Here is a 19131-nt window from a genome sequence, read left to right as displayed (position 1 = left end):
TTTTTGGGAAGGTGCAACCGCGTGTAGGCCTCATGCTCCTTCACCATACCCAGCAGATCTTCCAGCGTAGGCGGTCCTCCTTGCAGTAGAGAACATCTGATCAACACAACGATATGATGGGTGGGGATGGCCCCTCGCAGAAATTGTTCATCATATTCATCTACTTCAGAGGCATTGATGATCTGGCGTGAACGTACAGTATATATATATATATATATATATATATATATATATATATATATAGAATCCAATGCACAGCCGGCACACCATATGCAAGTAAATAAGTTTTGGTGCTTATCCCATAAAGCAATAACAGACCATACGATACCGGTTGCAACACGACATCAAGGGACAGCACGCAGGTAAGTAAATCAAAAATGTTCTATATTTGATAGAAGACACAAAAACCGACGTTTCGGTCCCCCAGTGGGACCTTTCTCAAGGTGGTGCAATATGTTGATCAGCACGGCCACCACACCATCTATGGGGTAGTTCTCTTGACTGAGACCCCACAACTTAATCTTTTCAGCCGACTGCAGAGGCAGATGGAGATACTGGTCAAAGAAAGACTTGTAGATAATGGTCACCTGGGACCCAGTGTCCAGCAAGGCCAAGGAATATATACCCTCCACAACAACTCTTATGATTGTGACTGGTCCTATTCTACTGTAGGCGTCTGGTGGGGAAACCCCATCAGGAGCGGTCTGGGGCTCATCTTCCTCCTCTTCCGGCAGTTCCGGGATAGCTGAGTGGGAATGTTGTACTCGTACGGTGAAAGACCTTGGCCCCCGTTGGAGATTTCCTGGACTACGTGCAGGTCCTGGTGAAATGCTAACACTGTCCACAGTTGTAGCAGCGGTGATTTGACCGGGGGCCGATCTGGCTTGGGAGCAGCCTTTAGCACTTCGGTAGCATGAGTGTCCTTCTCACCTTTGGCTCCCTTAGCTTTCTGAGCCGTTGTCTCCTTGGGCTCATTCTTGCAGTCCTCTTTATTTTTTTTGGGAAGGTGCAACCGCGTGTAGGCCTCATGCTCCTTCACCATACCCAGCAGATCTTCCAGCGTAGGCGGTCCTCCTTGCAGTAGAGAACATCTGATCAACACAACGATATGATGGGTGGGGATGGCCCCTCGCAGAAATTGTTCATCATATTCATCTACTTCAGAGGCATTGATGATCTGGCGTGAACGTACAGTATATATATATATATATATATATATATATATATATATATATATATATATATATATATATATATATATATCAAATGGAAATATTACTGTGTGCTCATTTGCATGTCTTAGACAGGTCTGCAACCCTGCCTTTCACCATTATCACCCAGCACACAGTGCTTCCACTGTAGCAAGGAATACTGGGAAATTACATGCAAATGAGCACACATGCAAATGAGCACAGCAAAAAATATCCTTTAAAAAATTGTCCATGTAATGGTGCACATAAGAAAATTCCATGAGATGGTCCATATTCACAGGACTTAGTTCGTCGTTGAATCTTAATTGGCTCACGCATCAAAAGGAGCGAAGTTTCAAAGGCATCAAGTAGCCCAGAACATGGGATGGAATATCCCAGGATAGGATACTGTCCATGAGATGGTCCATATTCACAGGACTTAGTTCGTCGTTGAATCTTGATTGGCTCGCACATCAAATAGAAGAAGCAATGTCTCAAATGCACCAAGTAACCCAGAACATACTGTAGGATGGAATATCCCAGGATAGGGTGACATCAGGAGAGATGATGTCTCAGAGGCACAAAGGTAGTCCAAATGCAGGGTGAAGAACCCCAGGTAGAGGTGCTAATCCACAGCATGGACATATAAGAGAAAAAGAAGAAAGGGAGAGCCATATATTAGAGCATCACAAAAACAGGTCAAAGGAAAACAAACCATGACAGGGAAATATTGTTATAAAAACATGGCAAAGCCAAGGTAATCATTCAGCCCCCGCGGAATCATGGTACCCAACTGCACAATCCACCTATAAGGACCGCAGCAGATATTCCACCCTATGTTCTGGGCTACTTGATGCCTTTGAAACTTCGCTCCTTTTGATGCGTGAGCCAATTAGGATTCAACGACGAACTAAGTCCTGTGAATATGGACCATCTCATGGAATTTTCTTATGTGCACCATTACATGGACAATTTTTTCAGGGATATTTTTTGCTTTATGTTTCAAGCCTCTTGGCACTTATGAGATAATGCATTCGTGTATGTGCGAGTTTTATTAGACTCTGTTTTGTTTATGTTTGTTCAATCCCCTTGACAACCCTACGCAATGATTTTCATTGCGTGATGACGTCATCTGCCTCATCCCGCGATTTAATAATGTATACCATTATTGGGTTGTTTGGAGGACTAGTAGGGCCATTAATTTGATATCAGTGTATCCCTGACTGCCCCCCTCCATCTGGGCCGGTGCCCGTTTGATAATAAGCAACCTACGGTTGCTATGGTAATCTCAAGATATAAATTAGTGTAGTTTGAGTACATTCTCTGGCATATTGCAATATCCCCATTCTTTTGTTTGAAGAAATTGGATAAGCACATATCTATTCTAGTAAACATTTATCAATATTATGTATCATTATACAGCTTTGCCAGGATACTTTCCTGTATTACCATCTATCATAGTTTGCTGGCATTTACTAAACATGCCTATTTTTATAGTCACCGCTAATATGTTTGTCATTATAGTATTACACAAATCATTAGTGTTTTCTATAATTGGGGGTCTTCTACAGACCAATGTCTGCCCTATATAAACAATTCTTTCTGTGGTTATTATATATTCATGTGCTTCATTTGTCTGCTATGTTTTCCTAGCTAATGGCTGTTTTGTTTATGCTTGTTTAATCCCCTTGACAACCATACGCAATGATTTTCATTGCGTGATGACGTCATTTGTGTCATTCCGCGATTTAATAATGTATATCATGATATATGCCTTATTGGGCTGTTTGGAGGACTAGTAGGGCCATTAATTTGATATTAGTGTAGCCCTTACTGCCCCCTCCATCTGGGCCGGTGCCCGTTTGATAATAAGCAACCTACGGTTGCTATGGTGATCTTACGCAATGACGCGCTATGCGCGATTACGTCACATTTCGATCTTGACATGGGAGGTTCAGATGTGTACCATGTGACTCCCCTAGACCAATGAGGTCCATAGTTATGCTCCCATAGCAATCAGGGCCGGTGCCTGTTTGATAATAAGCAAGCTACGGTTGCTATGGTAATCTTACGCAATGACACGCTATGCGCGATGACGTCACATGCGTCACATTTCGATCTTGTATTGTATTGTATTGTATGTCTTTATTTATATAGCGCCATTAATGTACATAGCGCTTCACAGTAGTAATACATGTGGTAATCGAATAAATAACAGATAATATAAATAACAGATCATGGGAATAAGTGCTTTAGACAAACATAACATTAAGGAAGAGGAGTCCCTGCCCCGAGGAGCTTACAATCTAATTGGTAGGTAGGGAGAACGTACAGAGACAGGAGGAGGGAGTTCTGGTAAGTGCGTCTGCAGGGGGCCAAGCTTTATGTATCATGTGTTCAGAATGTTCACAGTGCTATTCGTATGCTTCTTTAAGCAAGTGGGTCTTAAGGTGGGTCTTAAAGGTGGATAGAGAGGGTGCTAGTCGGGTACTGAGGGGAAGGGCATTCCAGAGGTGTGGGGCAGTCAGTGAAAAAGGTTTAAGGCGGGAGAGGGCTTTAGATAAAAAGGGGGTAGAAAGAAGACATCCTTGAGCAGAACGCAAGAGTCGGGATGGTGCATAGCGAGAAATTAGGGCTGAGATGTAAGGAGGGGCAGAAGTGTGTATAGCTTTAAAAGTGAGGAGAAGAATGGAGTGTGAGATGCGGGATTTGATTGGAAGCCAGGAGAGGGATTTCAGGAGGGGAGATGCTGAGACAGATCTAGGAAAGAGTAGAGTGATTCTGGCAGCAGCATTTAGGATAGATTGTAGGGGAGACAGGTGAGAGGCAGGAAGGCCGGACAGCAGGAGGTTACAGTAATCAAGACGGGAGAGAATGAGGGCCTGAGTCAGAGTTTTAGCAGTCGAGCAACAGAGGAAAGGGCGTATCTTTGTTATATTGCGGAGGAAAAAGCAACAAGTTTTAGAAATGTTTTGAATGTGAGGGGCGAATGTGAGAGAGGAGTCGAGTGTGACCCCTAGGCAGCGTGCTTGGGCTACTGGGTGGATGATCGTAGTTCCAACAGTAATGTGGAAGGAGGTAGTAGGGCCAGGTTTGGGAGGAAGTATGAGGAGCTCTGTTTTAGCCATGTTGAGTTTAAGGCGACGGAGGGCCATCCAGGATGATATAGCAGAGAGACATTCAGAAACTTTGGTCTGTATAGCAGGTGTAAGGTCAGGTGTTGAAAAGTATATTTGTGTGTCGTCAGAATAGAGGTGATATTTAAACCCAAAAGATGTTATTAGGTCACCTAGAGAAAGAGTGTACAGATAAAAGAGAAGAGGTCCCAGGACAGAGCCCTGGGGTACCCCCACAGAGAGATCAATAGAGGAGGAGGAGGTGTTAGCAGAAGAGACACTGAAAGTACGATGGGAGAGGTAGGATGAGATCCAGGATAGAGCTTTGTTCCGAATACCAAGAGTATGGAGAATGTGAAGGAGAAGAGGGTGGTCCATGGTGTCAAATGCTGCAGAGAGGTCGAGTAATATGAGCAGAGTGTAATGACCTCTGTCTTTGGCAGCATGGAGGTCGTCGGTTATTTTAGTGAGGGCTGTTTCCGTGGAGTGAGCAGTGCGGAAGCCAGATTGTAGAGGGTCTAGGAGAGAATAGGTGTTGAGAAAATGGAGCAAGCGAGAGAATACAAGACGTTCAAGGAGTTTAGAGGCAAAAGGCAGGAGGGAGACAGGTCGATAGTTAGAAAGACAGCTAGGGTCAAGCTTGGTGTTTTTGAGTAATGGTATGACTTTTGCATGTTTGAAGGAGGATGGAAAGGTTCCAGAGCAGAGGGAGGAGTTAAAAATGTGTGTGAGCGTAGGGATTATAGTAAGAGCAAGAGGTTTTAGGAGATGGAGGGAATGGGGTCAAGAGGGCAAGTGGTAGAGGGAGAAGTGGCGATCAACAGCGACACATCCTCCACTGAGACAGTGGAAAAAGAGTCAAGGAAGGAAGGAGGAGAGTTAGGAAGAGGTGTAGGATGGGAAGAAGAAACAGAGGGGATGTTCTGACGTATGGATTCCACCTTTTCCTTAAAATAGTCAGCAAAGTCCTGAGCGGAGATGGAGGAAGGAGAGGCAGCTGAGGGTGGTTTGAGTAGAGTATCAAAGACAGAGAACAGTTGGCGTGGGTTAGACTTGTGCATGTTGATTAGTGCAGAAAAGTAGGCTTGTTTAGCTTGCGAGAGGGCAGAGTTGAAACAGGATAGCATAAATTTGTAGTGAAGGAAGTCTGCGAGAGTGTGAGACTTCCTCCAGAGGCGTTCAGAGGAACGATTGGAGGAACGCAGCATGCGTGTGTGGGAATATAGCCAGGGTCTAGGGTTAGAAGGGCGAGTGCGGCAGAGAGAAAGTGGGGCATGTAGATCAAGGCAGAGTTGTAGTTCCTGACCAGTTTGTGAGGGTCTGTAGCAGAGCTTAGAGAGGAGAGGGAGGAGTGTAACGTGGACTCAAAGTCAGGTAAGTGAATAGAGCGCAGGTTTCTGCAGAACCGGGATGTAGATGGAGGTGGAGAAGGGGAGAAGCGAGAATGAGATGAGATGATGGTCAGAGAGAGGAAAAGGGGAAATGGAGAAATCAGAGAGAGAGAAGTTTTTAGTGAAAACCAGGTCTAAGTAGTGGCCATCCTTGTGGGTGCTGGCTGCAGTCCACTGTTGAAGGCCAAAAGAAGAGGTTAGAGAAAGAAAGCGGGAAGCCCAAGGGAGAGAGGGGTCATCAATGTGGCAATTGAAGTCCCCAAGGAGAAGAACAGGGGAGTCTGAGGAGAGTAAGAAAGAGAGCCAGGATTCAAAGTGAGAGAGAAAGGCAGAAGGGGGATGAGTAGAGGTAGGTGGGCGATAGATGACCGCCACATGAACAGGGAGAGGAGAGAAAATCTGGACAGTGTGAGCCTCAAAGGAGGGAAAAGCAAGAGAGGGAGGAATAGGGAGGGTTTGGTAACGACAGAGAGAGGAGAGCAGGATCCCCACGCCTCCACCCCTGCCATCAGTGCGCAGAGAGTGGGAGAAGGAAAGGCCACCGTAGGAGAGGGCAGCTTCCAGAGCAGAGTCAGACTGAGTGAACCAGGTCTCAGTTATAGCAAAGAGAAGCAGGGAGTGAGAGAGAAAGAAGTCATGCACAGAGAGGAACTTGTTAGAGAGGGAGCGAGCATTCCAAAGGGCACAGGAGAAAGGGAGAGAGGAGGGAGGGTGGCAGGGGATGGGTATGAGGTTGGAGGGGTTGACACCAGAAGGAGTAGAGGTTGCAGTTGGCAGGCGAGGACGAGCGCATGTAGGAATAAGACAGGGACCAGGATTGGGAGAGATATCCCCAGAAGCAAGGAGGAGAAGCATGGATAGAAAGAGAATGTGTGAGGATGATTTGTAAGGGTGCTTTTTAGTGCAGGGGATATAGCTGTGTGGTGTCAGAGGACGCAGGTAAGAAAGGAGTTCATGTGAACACAGAAGTGGTGAAGAAAGGAGAGATGGAGATATATGAATGGAGTTAGAGACATACTGAGGCTGGTAAAAAGAAGTGCATAATTTGAGAAGAAGTGAAGTCACTGCAAATATAAATGGTAAAGTCAGCATCACAGCAGTAATGATGCAGTCTGGTATTGATGATATCCTCCTTTCCAGCGTAGTTCAAATGCAGGAATCAGGGCCAGGTGGGGTGTCCACTTCTTCCTCACTTCTTTTAAACTTCCTTTTAAACTTCAGTTGTTCAGTAGTCATGCCACTTATAATGGGCCACTTGGATATGGGCTGCAAGCAGACTAGCTGTTCTGACTGGGTTTATATAGGCCTAAAGAGTCACCTGACAATGTTGTTCTGTCTGCTTAATTAGCACATCTGAGGCACATTCAAACAAACATCTTGACATGGCAGGATCAGATGTGTACTATGTGACTCCCCTAGACCAATGAGGTCCATAGTTATGCTTCCTTAGCAATCAAGACGCTGTGCTACAATGAGAGTACTCACACTTATCACAGCTGTTACACATTAAACTTATCTTTGGCGCAAATTCTTTTAACTAACTTCACTATAAATTCTAGCTCATTTCTCCCCTCACCACTCCCCGAAGAAGACCGTTTTAAGTCGAAACGCGTTGGAGTGGGAGTCTGTGGAGTGGGACCCCTACCTTTCTTTCCTGATAAGAGGCCATGGCTATTTCTTGCTCGTGACACCTATGCTTTAAGTGGTGATGTATATACAATATTGGTACCTGTGCCATTTATGCCTCCACTTATTGCAGCTATTTACCTGTAATATCAGGTGACTTTTTGTTGGACATGCACTAATCTGCAGTGTGTGCATATGATACACATGTTTGCACAACTCAGAGCTTCTTGTGTTCTTTGAATTTGGTGTTGGAATTGGTTCCACTGTTATACCCTTGCCTCTAGGTATATATGTATGGTAGATGTGAGTCCCCCTCCTCTTTTAATCTTTATCCCTTGTTTTTAACTCACTTTAATAAATTCATTGTTTACCCTTTTTTGGTATGCCCGTGTGCTTTTTGTAAGGTTGCTTTCTTTGTTGCTATACAATTATTTCAACCTTTAGCACCACTGTCTAGTACTTTTTATACTATGTATTGACAGTTTTGTGGACACCAGTGACTTATTGTGTTGAGGTGGTATTCTTTTGTGTATCTTTGTTTGTTTGTGTATATATATATACACAAAGTTCTGAAGAACAGATGGTCACAAAGGAGAGCAATCTTAATACAAGCTGTTTGAAGCTATCATGCTAAAGCTTTGAAGATGATTCAGCCAAAATGCGTTACTAACCATTTTTCAGCATTTTCCAAAGAATTTGGCAGTATTCTCATATCTTATTTTATGTTCCAGAAATGCATCCAACCCACCTTAACAGTTAATATATAAAAGTTTATCATAACTGATAAATTCATCCATCTCAGTAGCATTTTCACAACTCTTAAAGCAAGATGTGTTCTAATAAGTACATCCTTTATAAATCTTAAAAAATGTTAAGAATAAATGGGAAATTTGACACTCAACCAAGATTTTTATGTACAGTACCACAATGCAATCAGAAAATCAAGCGCAAGTGACTTCACACAATCATAAATGATGAAGATAGTTTCACAAAAGATATTAAACTATAAAATATAACCCATGTGTGAAATGCTGCTCAACAGAAATACATTCCGAGAGGACACAGCAATGATTCAGAAATAAACAGGGGTGCAATATGTAATAAAAAAACGAAGAAACAGAGATACAAAATAGTGCTATATGTTTCCAAATTTGAAAAAAGTGGCCTTGAAATTTTCTAAAGCACTCACAAGTATAGATAATTGTCAGGCTCCACAAAATTATATAATTTGTAGATTCTTAATAGACCCTGTACAGTCTATGAAGTCTTCTAGAAATATCTCTACATACAGATGTGTCCAGACTTCCTGTTCTCGTGCATGGATAAAGATGCTTAGTTCAGTCCCTTGTTCGCGTCCCCAATAGCAGTCAATTTTGCAGCCCAGGAGGGTTAAAGCGGGACCGCTGCAGTGTTAATCCTATTGGACCAGACCGTCTGGAAGAGCAGCGCAGAGGGAGTAGAGAAGCAGTCTCTCTCAGTATCTCCCCACAGCAGATCTAAAGGTCAGAAGCAGTCTGTCCAGCCCCTTTAATATGCAGATGTCTGAATATGGGTTACATCTACATCATGAGGTGGAACACAAAAGGACTATGCAATTACCTATGGAAATTAAGAGATTAACCTATCCTGCCACAGCCCCAGGAGGCCAAACCACCCTCCCTGGGAAACTAACCCCATCACCCACCCTCCCTGCCCCCAATGAGAGGACGCCCCCCCCCCCCCCCAGTAATGGGCTAATCTGGCTAATAGAGATTTTCCCATTTACAAACATTCCAAAACTACATTTAAAAAATACCCATTACAATTAAATAACAACATAATCAAACTCTAGCCTTTCAAACCATTATTTGTCACTGTGGCTACCTAAGCCCTCAACGGTGGTCTAGAATGCCACATTGGCAATAAATGAACACCATGAGTAAATAAAAGTAGTAGTTACCCATGCTGGGATGAAGGCTATGCTCCTCTTTCAGGGCACCTTCAGATAATTCCAATAAAGAAACATTGCCAACCTTAAAAAAAAGCAATCCTAGCACAATGCAAATAAAAATAAAAATCCCCCAAAAATAAAAATAAACCCATGCCCGATGTAAAAAAAAAAAAAAATTAGGTAATATATATCCAGGGTGATAGATCCTCAATTTGACCCTATCAATGTGTCCTCCTTGATAGAAGAACAGTCTTTGATGAGTAGTTCTTCTAATTTTGTTGATTTCGTCTTTCTTTTCTTGTTTTTTAGTTTCTTCTTGCAGATGTTGACTCGTCGTTCACTTCCTGTCAAATGAGATGTTACAGGCCTTTATATAAAGCATGTGATGTCAAATTTGAGTCACATAGTACATCAAGCAAGCTATTGGTTGATTTACCATGTGATTCCTTCCCTTTTTTGGTGCTGTATGTTCAACTTAAAGGGAAAGAATCAACAGGTACAGATTTGGGCGCATGGAAATTGCAGCTGACCGGAGCCTGACGACGGCCCGATCACTGTTTTCCCATGCCCAAAAACTCAGTAAATTAATTTCCATAAGGAAAGAGAAAAAACTGGCGCACAGCCAAGAGTGGATCCCAAATGGTATATATAAAAATTCTTTCTTTATTAATCCATCATAAAAAGGAGGTTAACACCCTCCTACGTGTTTCGTGTGTACAATACACTTTATCAAGGAGTATGTACTGTTCTCACATTACTTCCTTATATACACCCCCTATCCTCCCGTTTCGCGCCACAAATGATGGCGTCGGCACGCCCACAATGCGTGATGATGTCCCTCCTAATCTGGTCCATCCCCCCAAGCCCTCCGGAGTGCCCAGGGGAGGGACACCATATCCCAGACACACCCATCGTGTGATCCCATCGTGGAGGTAACAGGGATGAGCCCGGTACTCACCCACTGGAGACTGCCCCCCCTGTCAAGGATGGTATAGGCGCGGAGACGCATCACTTCTCCTCGCTCTCCACGCCATAACCAGGGGCGGCCCCATTCAGCGAGCACCGGACTCTAACTCCGCCCCTCTTTTGCGATATTCAGTGGGTGAAGCCAGGGAAAGGGAGCCCCACTTCCCGAGACCCCGGAACCAATGGGAGCGAACCCAGAGTATTGAACACGCCCCCACGTCATCATCTGTTGCTGGGCAGAAACTAAGGGATATACAAACTGCAAAACTTTATTAACATTAGTTCTTATAGACATTTCATATAAATGAATAGAATAGTATAACTTCTATGGAAAAGTTAAAACATAACAAACAAACATACCATAACCTCCCTAATAACTAGCAGTAAATGCAAAAATGTATTGATGATTGTTGATATTGTAATCAATTTTTAATAAAAATATAAGTTCTAACATTTAAATATCAATGAATCCAACATGCCCCAATAATGAGATAAACATAGCATAAGAAATCCATGAACTCCAATATCATTCAATAATATCAAAAATTAATTATTAAACTTGAAGACATTGAGTTACTAGGAATTGGATAGTTTAAACAAAACCTCTTTATCCTTCTCATACATAGGACACAAGAGTACTATTTTTTCTATAGGTGTATTGAAGACTTATAACCACTTAAGTATAATCACTATATACCCTTACAGTTGTTTGACATGCAACTCCAATAATAAGATAATAATTCTAAATGAGTGTGTGCAAAAGGTCCGTTTCTGATTCTTAACACTTACAGATCCAAATACCTATTATTTATTTTGAAAGAGATATACATCCATATGTATTCAAATATTTAAACTGGAATTATAACTATATATATATATATATATCTGAATAAGCTATTCCTTTATTCTCCGAGAAAATGTGCCAGGTTCCATTCCACATTGATACCCTCAGGAGATTTGGTATTTAATAGAAAAATCCATTTGGATTCCCTACGATCTAAGAGTTTAATTGTATCCACACCCCGTTCTCTGGGTATAACTTTATCAATAGCCACAATGCTAAAATTATCAATTCCCCCATTTCTACATTCAATAAAATGTTTCACAACAGGATGTGACAAATCTCCATTCTTGATTAGCCTAACGTGCTCCTGTATCCTTAATCTTAAATTCCTTGTCGTTCTTCCCACGTATTTCATCCCACAGCCACAAGAGAGCCTCTGCATGCTGTGGGGACAAGCTGACGAGTGAAACCTGGAACGGTGACCGCACGGACATCCCAAAGGAGGGATCAACATGGAGAGACTGAATCAGAGAACACATACTGAAAAGCCAAATCACAAAGCCTTTGTGTTTGGCCGTTTGTGAGTGCACGTTTTATCTTTTTATTGTGATTAAACGTTATTATGCCATGTTACTTTCCTCTTTATTTTCAAGACACCACTAAGAGTAACATGGAGGAGTACAGCTACTGGGAACTAAGCACAGGCAAGTGTCAAGTTCTCTAGCCTCAATTATTAATTGCATTTAAAGTGATACCTACCTATATTACACCACTTGTTTGTGGTATGTGTTTTTTCTTTTGTTTTCTCCTACATATACACTGGAGATGAAGAAATAGAACCACGTGCTGGAGGACTCTGTTCTTTTTGTATGCCTTGTTTGTGGAGGAGTTTGAATAACATCCTTGGACTCTAGCTGCGGGACTATAAGTATTGATTTTATTTATTTTCACAATATATATTTCACCTACATTGTCTGATTATTCTGGCGCCGCTTTTCTACTTTTCCTTGTCTTGAATTGGCTCTATAATCAAGAGTCAATCATCTGCTTCTGCTGTGTACCGCTCATCCGATTGGTTCACTGACCTTTTAATGCTCAGCTATCCCTGCTACAAATCGGCTGTGCATAGTAGTCTCTACCTAGTGACGAAGTGCTGTCTACAAGCTTCTGCTTGCCGTACCCTGCCTTGCTTGTCTTTCCTTGCATTACCTTGTCTTGCATTCCGGTTAGCTTGCTCACGGACCCATACCCTACTCACTGGACTTCTGCAACCCTCAACCTCGACTTTGATATCTTCCACTCTACCTTTCACTACCCTCGATCTCGTCTAAGTGATCTCAACTTCCCTTCTGTCTCCTACCCTCGATCACGGCGAGTATATCTACTACCTTACCTCCCCTGACCCATCTACACGACAATGAATCTGCATAACGGACATGGTATGTGTTGCACTGTACATATGATGTTGGATAGAAATGCAAGCAAAACATAGAAAAAATTAGTAGTGTTAGGAATTTCTCATCTAAATCAGCAGTTCTGATTTTTTTTACTTTTGATTATAGTCGCGGGACACTTTTCCAGGTGACGATTTAACTGTGCACTGTGCAGATCAGTGGTTGCAAATTAGCTGCAGGCTGAAGACTTGGTGGCCATATTTGTAGCATTTTTGTGTCAACATTGACAGTAAGAAATCGAGAGAGTCTGCAGGCTCAATTTGGGTCTGGATTGCAGTTTAAATCCACAATTAAAATTGCATTGTTGGGGGGCGTGGCTTGGACGCAGAACGAGCAAGTCGCAGGGAAGATTAGCTCCGTCCAAAAAGGGAGTTTAACCCACAAAATCCCAGCCAAAAGTCAGCTAAAACAGCCCAGGGACGGCCCATAACATCCCCTGACCACACACCACCGACCGCTGACACCCAGGCCGAGAAGCCCACGGAGAATCGGGACCCCGAGCACCCGCAGACACTGGCAGCGCGAGCCTCCCATACAGCCGAGTGCACAAGATGGCCGCCACACGCGCCTGAACAGGAGCGCGCTGAAGGCGGCAGCGGAACACCGGGAGGCGGAGGCGGAATCCCAACCCAGAGCCGAAGAAGCGGGGACTGCGGCGCACCGACGGCAGAGGTATAGAGGGAGGGGGGACGGTTCAGGACGGACTGGAGAGGGCCTAACGGACAGGAGGGGGCGGGAGACGGCCATCTTGGAGCCAGAGCCCTTCTGGGGTAGCGCAGAGCAGGACACCATTAATCCCTCAACCTGTGCCCACCCACCCTCCCCCGCTGTAGCAGAGAAAGTAGGAGACCCCTCTCTGCAAAGAGAAGTGAAGGGGGCAGGCCAGCTAAGACCGAGAACTCCTCTGCTGCAGCCGTCTCCTACCTAGTAATCCAAGATGGCTGCCACTGGCCCTTAAAGGGAGAGAGACCAGATAAAATAACCACTACAAACAAACTAATAAAAATCACAGTCCAAGGGGGCCTGAAAAGCACTGAAAGTTTTGTACAGTGGAAAAGGTGAATAACTAACAAATAGCGGAGTGAATACGCGCCCCCGCCCCTCCCCTCCCCCCTTCACCCGATGAGACGAAACAGAGAACCAAGCAACTAGTCCCATGGACTAACAGAATGCCCAAGTGTGGGGGTGCATATGTGGGATAGCTGCGAGCCCAGAAAAAAGGACAAGAACCACCCTCAGCTCCCCGTATCCAAGACAACCTAGCAACCAATATAAAAGAGGAAGACCCGGACCTGATTGTCCTCTACACCTCATAGCTGAACGCAGACGGCATGGCCCCCCCTAAAAATCCAGGGAAGCCGGAATCTTCCACGTTCTTCACAAGAAGGAACGCAGCGCCCACACCAACGGGCAAAGAGAAAGCCGCACAAGCTCAAGATCGCTCGGACTCGGACTAAGGGTCAGATGCAGATTGGCACCCAGATATCAGGAAAGAACTAAAAACCTGGGTTAAAGAAATTAAACAGGCGTTTCATGAGGAGTTGCAAACCGCAATGAAGTGCCTACACACCAAGATCGTAGAGGTAGAGGAGCGGACGACGGGATTGGAGGAGACGATGGAGACAGTTACCGAAGGACAAGCGGCGACGGATGAGTATATATAACCCAAATGAAAATACAGATTTCCTGCCTTCAAGACGCCCAAGAAGAGGCAGAGAATAGATCGCGGAGGAACAATCTTAGAATTCGCAACATCCCGGAGACAGTCCTTAATGAGGAAATCAAACCATACCTAAACAGAATTTTTCGGAGCATACTCCCAGAAATCGCCGAAGCAAAGCTGGAACTGGACCGAGCCCATAGAATCTACAGGCCAAGAGAATTTGAAAACAGAGGGTCTAGAGACGTAATCACAAGGTTTCATTATTTCTCTTCCAAAGAGGAAATTTCTAAAAAAGTCAGAAACCTAGATAAAATCTCTTTTGAGGACACGGAATTGCAAATTTTCCCGGACCTCGCGCCAACAACCATGGCCAAAAGGCGAGAACTCAAGAACATCACAGGCTTCCTGAGGAGTAAAGACGTCAGATATAGATGGGGCTTCCCCTTCCGTCTCCACGCCACCAACAAAGGTAAACAGGCCACCCTGAGAACCCCAGAGGAAGGTCCAGAATTCATCACAGCGCTGGGACCTGAGATCCCGGAAGAACTACAAAGAGATACAGGGAAGGCTTTTCCGAGACCAAGACACGAAAGGTGGTCCAGGGTGACAACTAACCCAGGATAACCCACCAAGCCCCAAGAGCTGAGGCTTAACAACCAGAACACGGCAAAGCTGCGAGAGCACAAGAGAGACATTCCTACCTCAACTGTAATCCCCAGTCCCGAAATTGTATGCTGATCCAAATACAAAGACACGAACTACCGGGAGCGGGAGGATGGAGGGAAATGTTTAAAAAAAAAAAAAAAAGCACAGTATAAATAAACAGTTGAGAGCATAAGGTTTAAGCCATTATTAAGCCTTCACAGATTTGCTTTAGCTTAGATAGTTAAAAATTTCACTGTGCTTAAAACTGTTTAACATGTTTGATCCAGAAGTTTGATTGTTGTATTTCCCCTCCCTACATCTGTGTTTTAGTTCCAGTCAGTCTTAGTAGAAAAGAAGGTTGTTCAACAATACGACTCACCGACGGAAGTCCAAGCAGAGCTGACTACTGTTTACAACCAATACTCTCCAGACTGCAAGTACCACACTGCAACCCACACACACTTTCCCCCCTTTTTCTTGACCCTCCATGTCCCCAACACCCCAAACGCAGAGTCAAAGGCCCAAAGCACCAGAGGACACTACACCACTCCACGTTAAAATCCCCCAAGGTTATTTTTGTTCTCCCCCAATGTTCTCCCCAGTTCATCCACACTGGATTACACCTAAAGGCACACAACATGACACAACCAAAAAAATAGTTGTGATACGGTCCCGAAATCCGAAAAATCTCCACAAGGCACCCCCTAACAACAAGCTGCCTCCGGCAAACACCAGCGCACGAAATTTTAAACCACCATATGGCTAAAGTATTAAAGATAACAACGCAGAATGTCAGGGGACTAAACTCTCCCATGAAAAGGAGACTATTGTTCAGAGACCTCAAAAACAGACAAAGCAATATACACATGATTCAAGAAACACACCTGAATAGAGCAGACATGATTAGGTTAAGAGACAAAAACTTTCACCAAATTTATCACTCACCAGCGACAGACACAAAAGCGGGAGTAGCCATCCTGATTAGAACTAGTATCCCCTTTGCAGTAGAAAAAATAAAGAGAGACAAGGCCGGGCGAATGTTAATTGTATCAGGTAAACTAGGCACGATAGAACTAACACTTGTAAGCCTATATGCCCCCAACACAGATCAAGAAAGCTACATTAATGAGGCTTTCGAGATGATAAGCCAATACAAGAAGGGTTACTTAATAATTGGAGGTGATCTTAACACAGTTATAGATTGCAACAAAGATCATGCGAAGCTCAAAGGCAAAGAGCAATACTTGAGACGGAAGAGCTCAACCGCTCTAAAACAAAGCATAAGACTGGGTGGGCTGGTCGACGCATGGAGACTAATGAACCCCATAACCAAAGGGTTTACTTTCTACTCACCCCCGCATAAACAATACACTCGCATTGATAATATACTTGTATCTAGAGAACTGGCGGATCGGATAATAAAGGCAGAAATAGACAATATAACATGGTCAGACCACGACCCGGTTTCACTAATTATAAGAGACCTACACCAAAGGCCGATGGGCACACACTGGTGAATGAACGACCTACTGCTCAGGTTACCAGACACTAAAAAAGCTATAGGAAAGGCTATACAGGACTACTTCACAATAAATGATAATGGGCAAGTCAGCGACTGTACACTATGGGCGGCGCATAAAGCTACTCTCAGAGGCAAGATAATCAGTATTGCCTCCCATAGGAAAAAGGAGAAAAACAAGAGGATAAATAAACTAAACAATAGTATCAGAGAAAACGAGGAGTCCTACCAACAAAGCCCAACGGACATAGTTAGAGCAGCGATAGATAAGGATAGATTGGAACTTAAAAACATAATGATTGAAGATACCGAAAAATCAATGAGATGGACAAACCAGACCTTTTACGAAAAAGGCAATAAGGCAGACAGACAATTGGCGGCAAAACTCCGCAATAAAACAGCAAACCTCAATCCTCAATATATACAGCATAAAAACCAATCAAGATAGCCTAACACTCAACCCGGCTGAAATTAATAAAGAGTTTGTCCAGTACTACAGTAATTTATATAACTTGTCAAACCCCGATAGAGCCAACAGGGGGCTCGATGCAAAGCTAGACGAATACATAAAAAAACAAAACTATCCAAACTAGACGAATCAGAATCAGCCCAACTAGGAACCCCGATAACATCAGAGGCGGTCTCAGCAGCCATTAAATCTCTCAAGAACTACAAAGCCCCGGGCCCAGACTGGTTCACTAATTTTTATTACAAGAAATTCGAACACACGTTGAAGCCATATCTGATCCACTGGTTCAATAAGATCCTAGACGGAGAAGCACCACCAAAAGAGTCCCTAAAGGCCTCTATCATTGTCATACTAAAGGAAGGAAAAGACCCGACGCTATGCTCCAGTTATAGGCCCATCTCTCTGATCAATACAGACATAAAACTATTCGCCAAAATTTTAGCAACCAGGTTGAACAGAGTATTAAATTCCTTGGTCCACCCCGACCAAGTGGGGTTCACCCCAGAACGTCAGACCTCTGATAACATTAGGAGAGTAATCAACATTATCCACAACAGTAACAAAAACCAACGTCCTACCCTGATTCTAGGGTTAGACGCTGAGAAAGTTTTTGACCGAGTGGCCTGGCCCTTTATGTTCCGGGTATTCAGAGAGATGGGCCTACATGTAAACTTTATTAAAGGCATTAAGGCGCTATATTCCAACCCAATAGCCACAGTTCGCACCTCAGTTTACACTTCAGAACCATTCGCAGTTTCTAACGGTACCAGGCAAGGTTGCCCACTCTCCCCAATGCTATTCGCTTTGTGCATAGAGGTATTAGCCTCAAGAATACGAGAAACCAAGGGATAGAGAGTGTCCCTATAGGAAACAATATATATAAAGTGTCGCTATTTGCGGACGATACTTTACTCTCTCTGACTAACCCAGATACCTCATTAAAAAACCTATTTGACACGCTAGACGAATTTGGCACATTCTCAAACTTTAAAGTGAACAACACAAAATCAGAAGCTATAGGCCTACACATACCTCAAGAACTAGAAAGCGCACTAAAGAAAAAATTCCCAATAAAATGGATGCCAGACAAAATGAGATATCTAGGAATATACATTACGAGACTATACGATGATATCTACAGGGCAAATTACCCGAATCTTATTAAAAACCTGAAAAAAGACTTGGAATCCTGGTCATGATACAAGATATCTTGGACGGGTAAAATAATATCAGTGAAAATGAACTTACCTAGAATACTTTATCTATTCCAAGTGCTCCCAGTAACGGTTCCAACCTATGTAATTAGAGATCTGGAAAAAGAGATAACTAAATTTATATGAAACGGTAGAAAACCTAGGATAAAGAAGAAGCTGATGGCCCTCTCCCAGGCCAGAGGTGGCCTGGGCCAACCAGACCTAGCAAAATACTACGAAGCGGCTAGACTAAGCCCACTAATCTATTGGTCCGCAGCGCCAGGGAAAAAGACGTGGGTGGATATAGAGAGGGCGGAAGCAGGGACAAAGGAGTTAGCGTCTCTTCTATGGGTAAAAAAGGGGAACAGACAAATAGCCTATAGAGCCCACCCAGTCTTACTGCATTCCATAAACATCTGGGATAAAAACTGCAAACACAGGCAGATCTCCTCCATCCCCTCACCCCTAACACCCATAGGCTCCAACCCCGAATTTACACCAGCTCACAACTCAAATATCTTTAAGCAATGGGACGAGAAAGGGCTCTCTAAGTTAGGAGACATGCAGCAAGGAGGAAAAGTTAAATCATTCATGGGAATAAGAGAGGAATACAATATCCCAACCACACAAATATTCCAATACATACAACTGGCCCACTATGTCTCCTCAATTCAACCAAGTGACACTTGGAACATACCACTCACCAACTTTGAGAGCCTATTCCAAAGAGGTCAATACAATAAAGGGATGATTATCCAACTCTATCAGACACTCTTGGAACAATGTGATGACCAAACAAGCAAACATATCCTAGACTGGGAACACGATATAGGAAACCCCCTAGAGGAAGAGGTCTGGGTAGAAATCCACAAAAGGATAGCTAAAGCTTCCCGATGTTCCCTGATCAGGGAAACAAACCTGAAAGTCCTACACAGATGGTACTACACACCAGCTCGCCTCCATTCCTTTTTTCCGCTAACCTCCCCTATGTGCTGGCGCAATTGCGGTCAAATAGGTACATTTAAACATATATGGTGGTCTTGCCCCAAAATCATCCTATTCTGGGGAAGAATTAGACGCCTAATAGAAGGGGCAAAAGGGGTGGAGCTAACATGGGATATAGAAACAGTGCTCCTACTAAAACCGACCGAGGGACTTGAGAGAAAATTAGAATTTTTGATAACG

This window comes from Ascaphus truei, chromosome 1 (genome assembly GCF_040206685.1).
Source record: "Ascaphus truei isolate aAscTru1 chromosome 1, aAscTru1.hap1, whole genome shotgun sequence".
In the NCBI taxonomy this organism is placed as follows: domain Eukaryota; kingdom Metazoa; phylum Chordata; class Amphibia; order Anura; family Ascaphidae; genus Ascaphus; species Ascaphus truei.
This window is presented reverse-complemented; position numbering follows the sequence as displayed.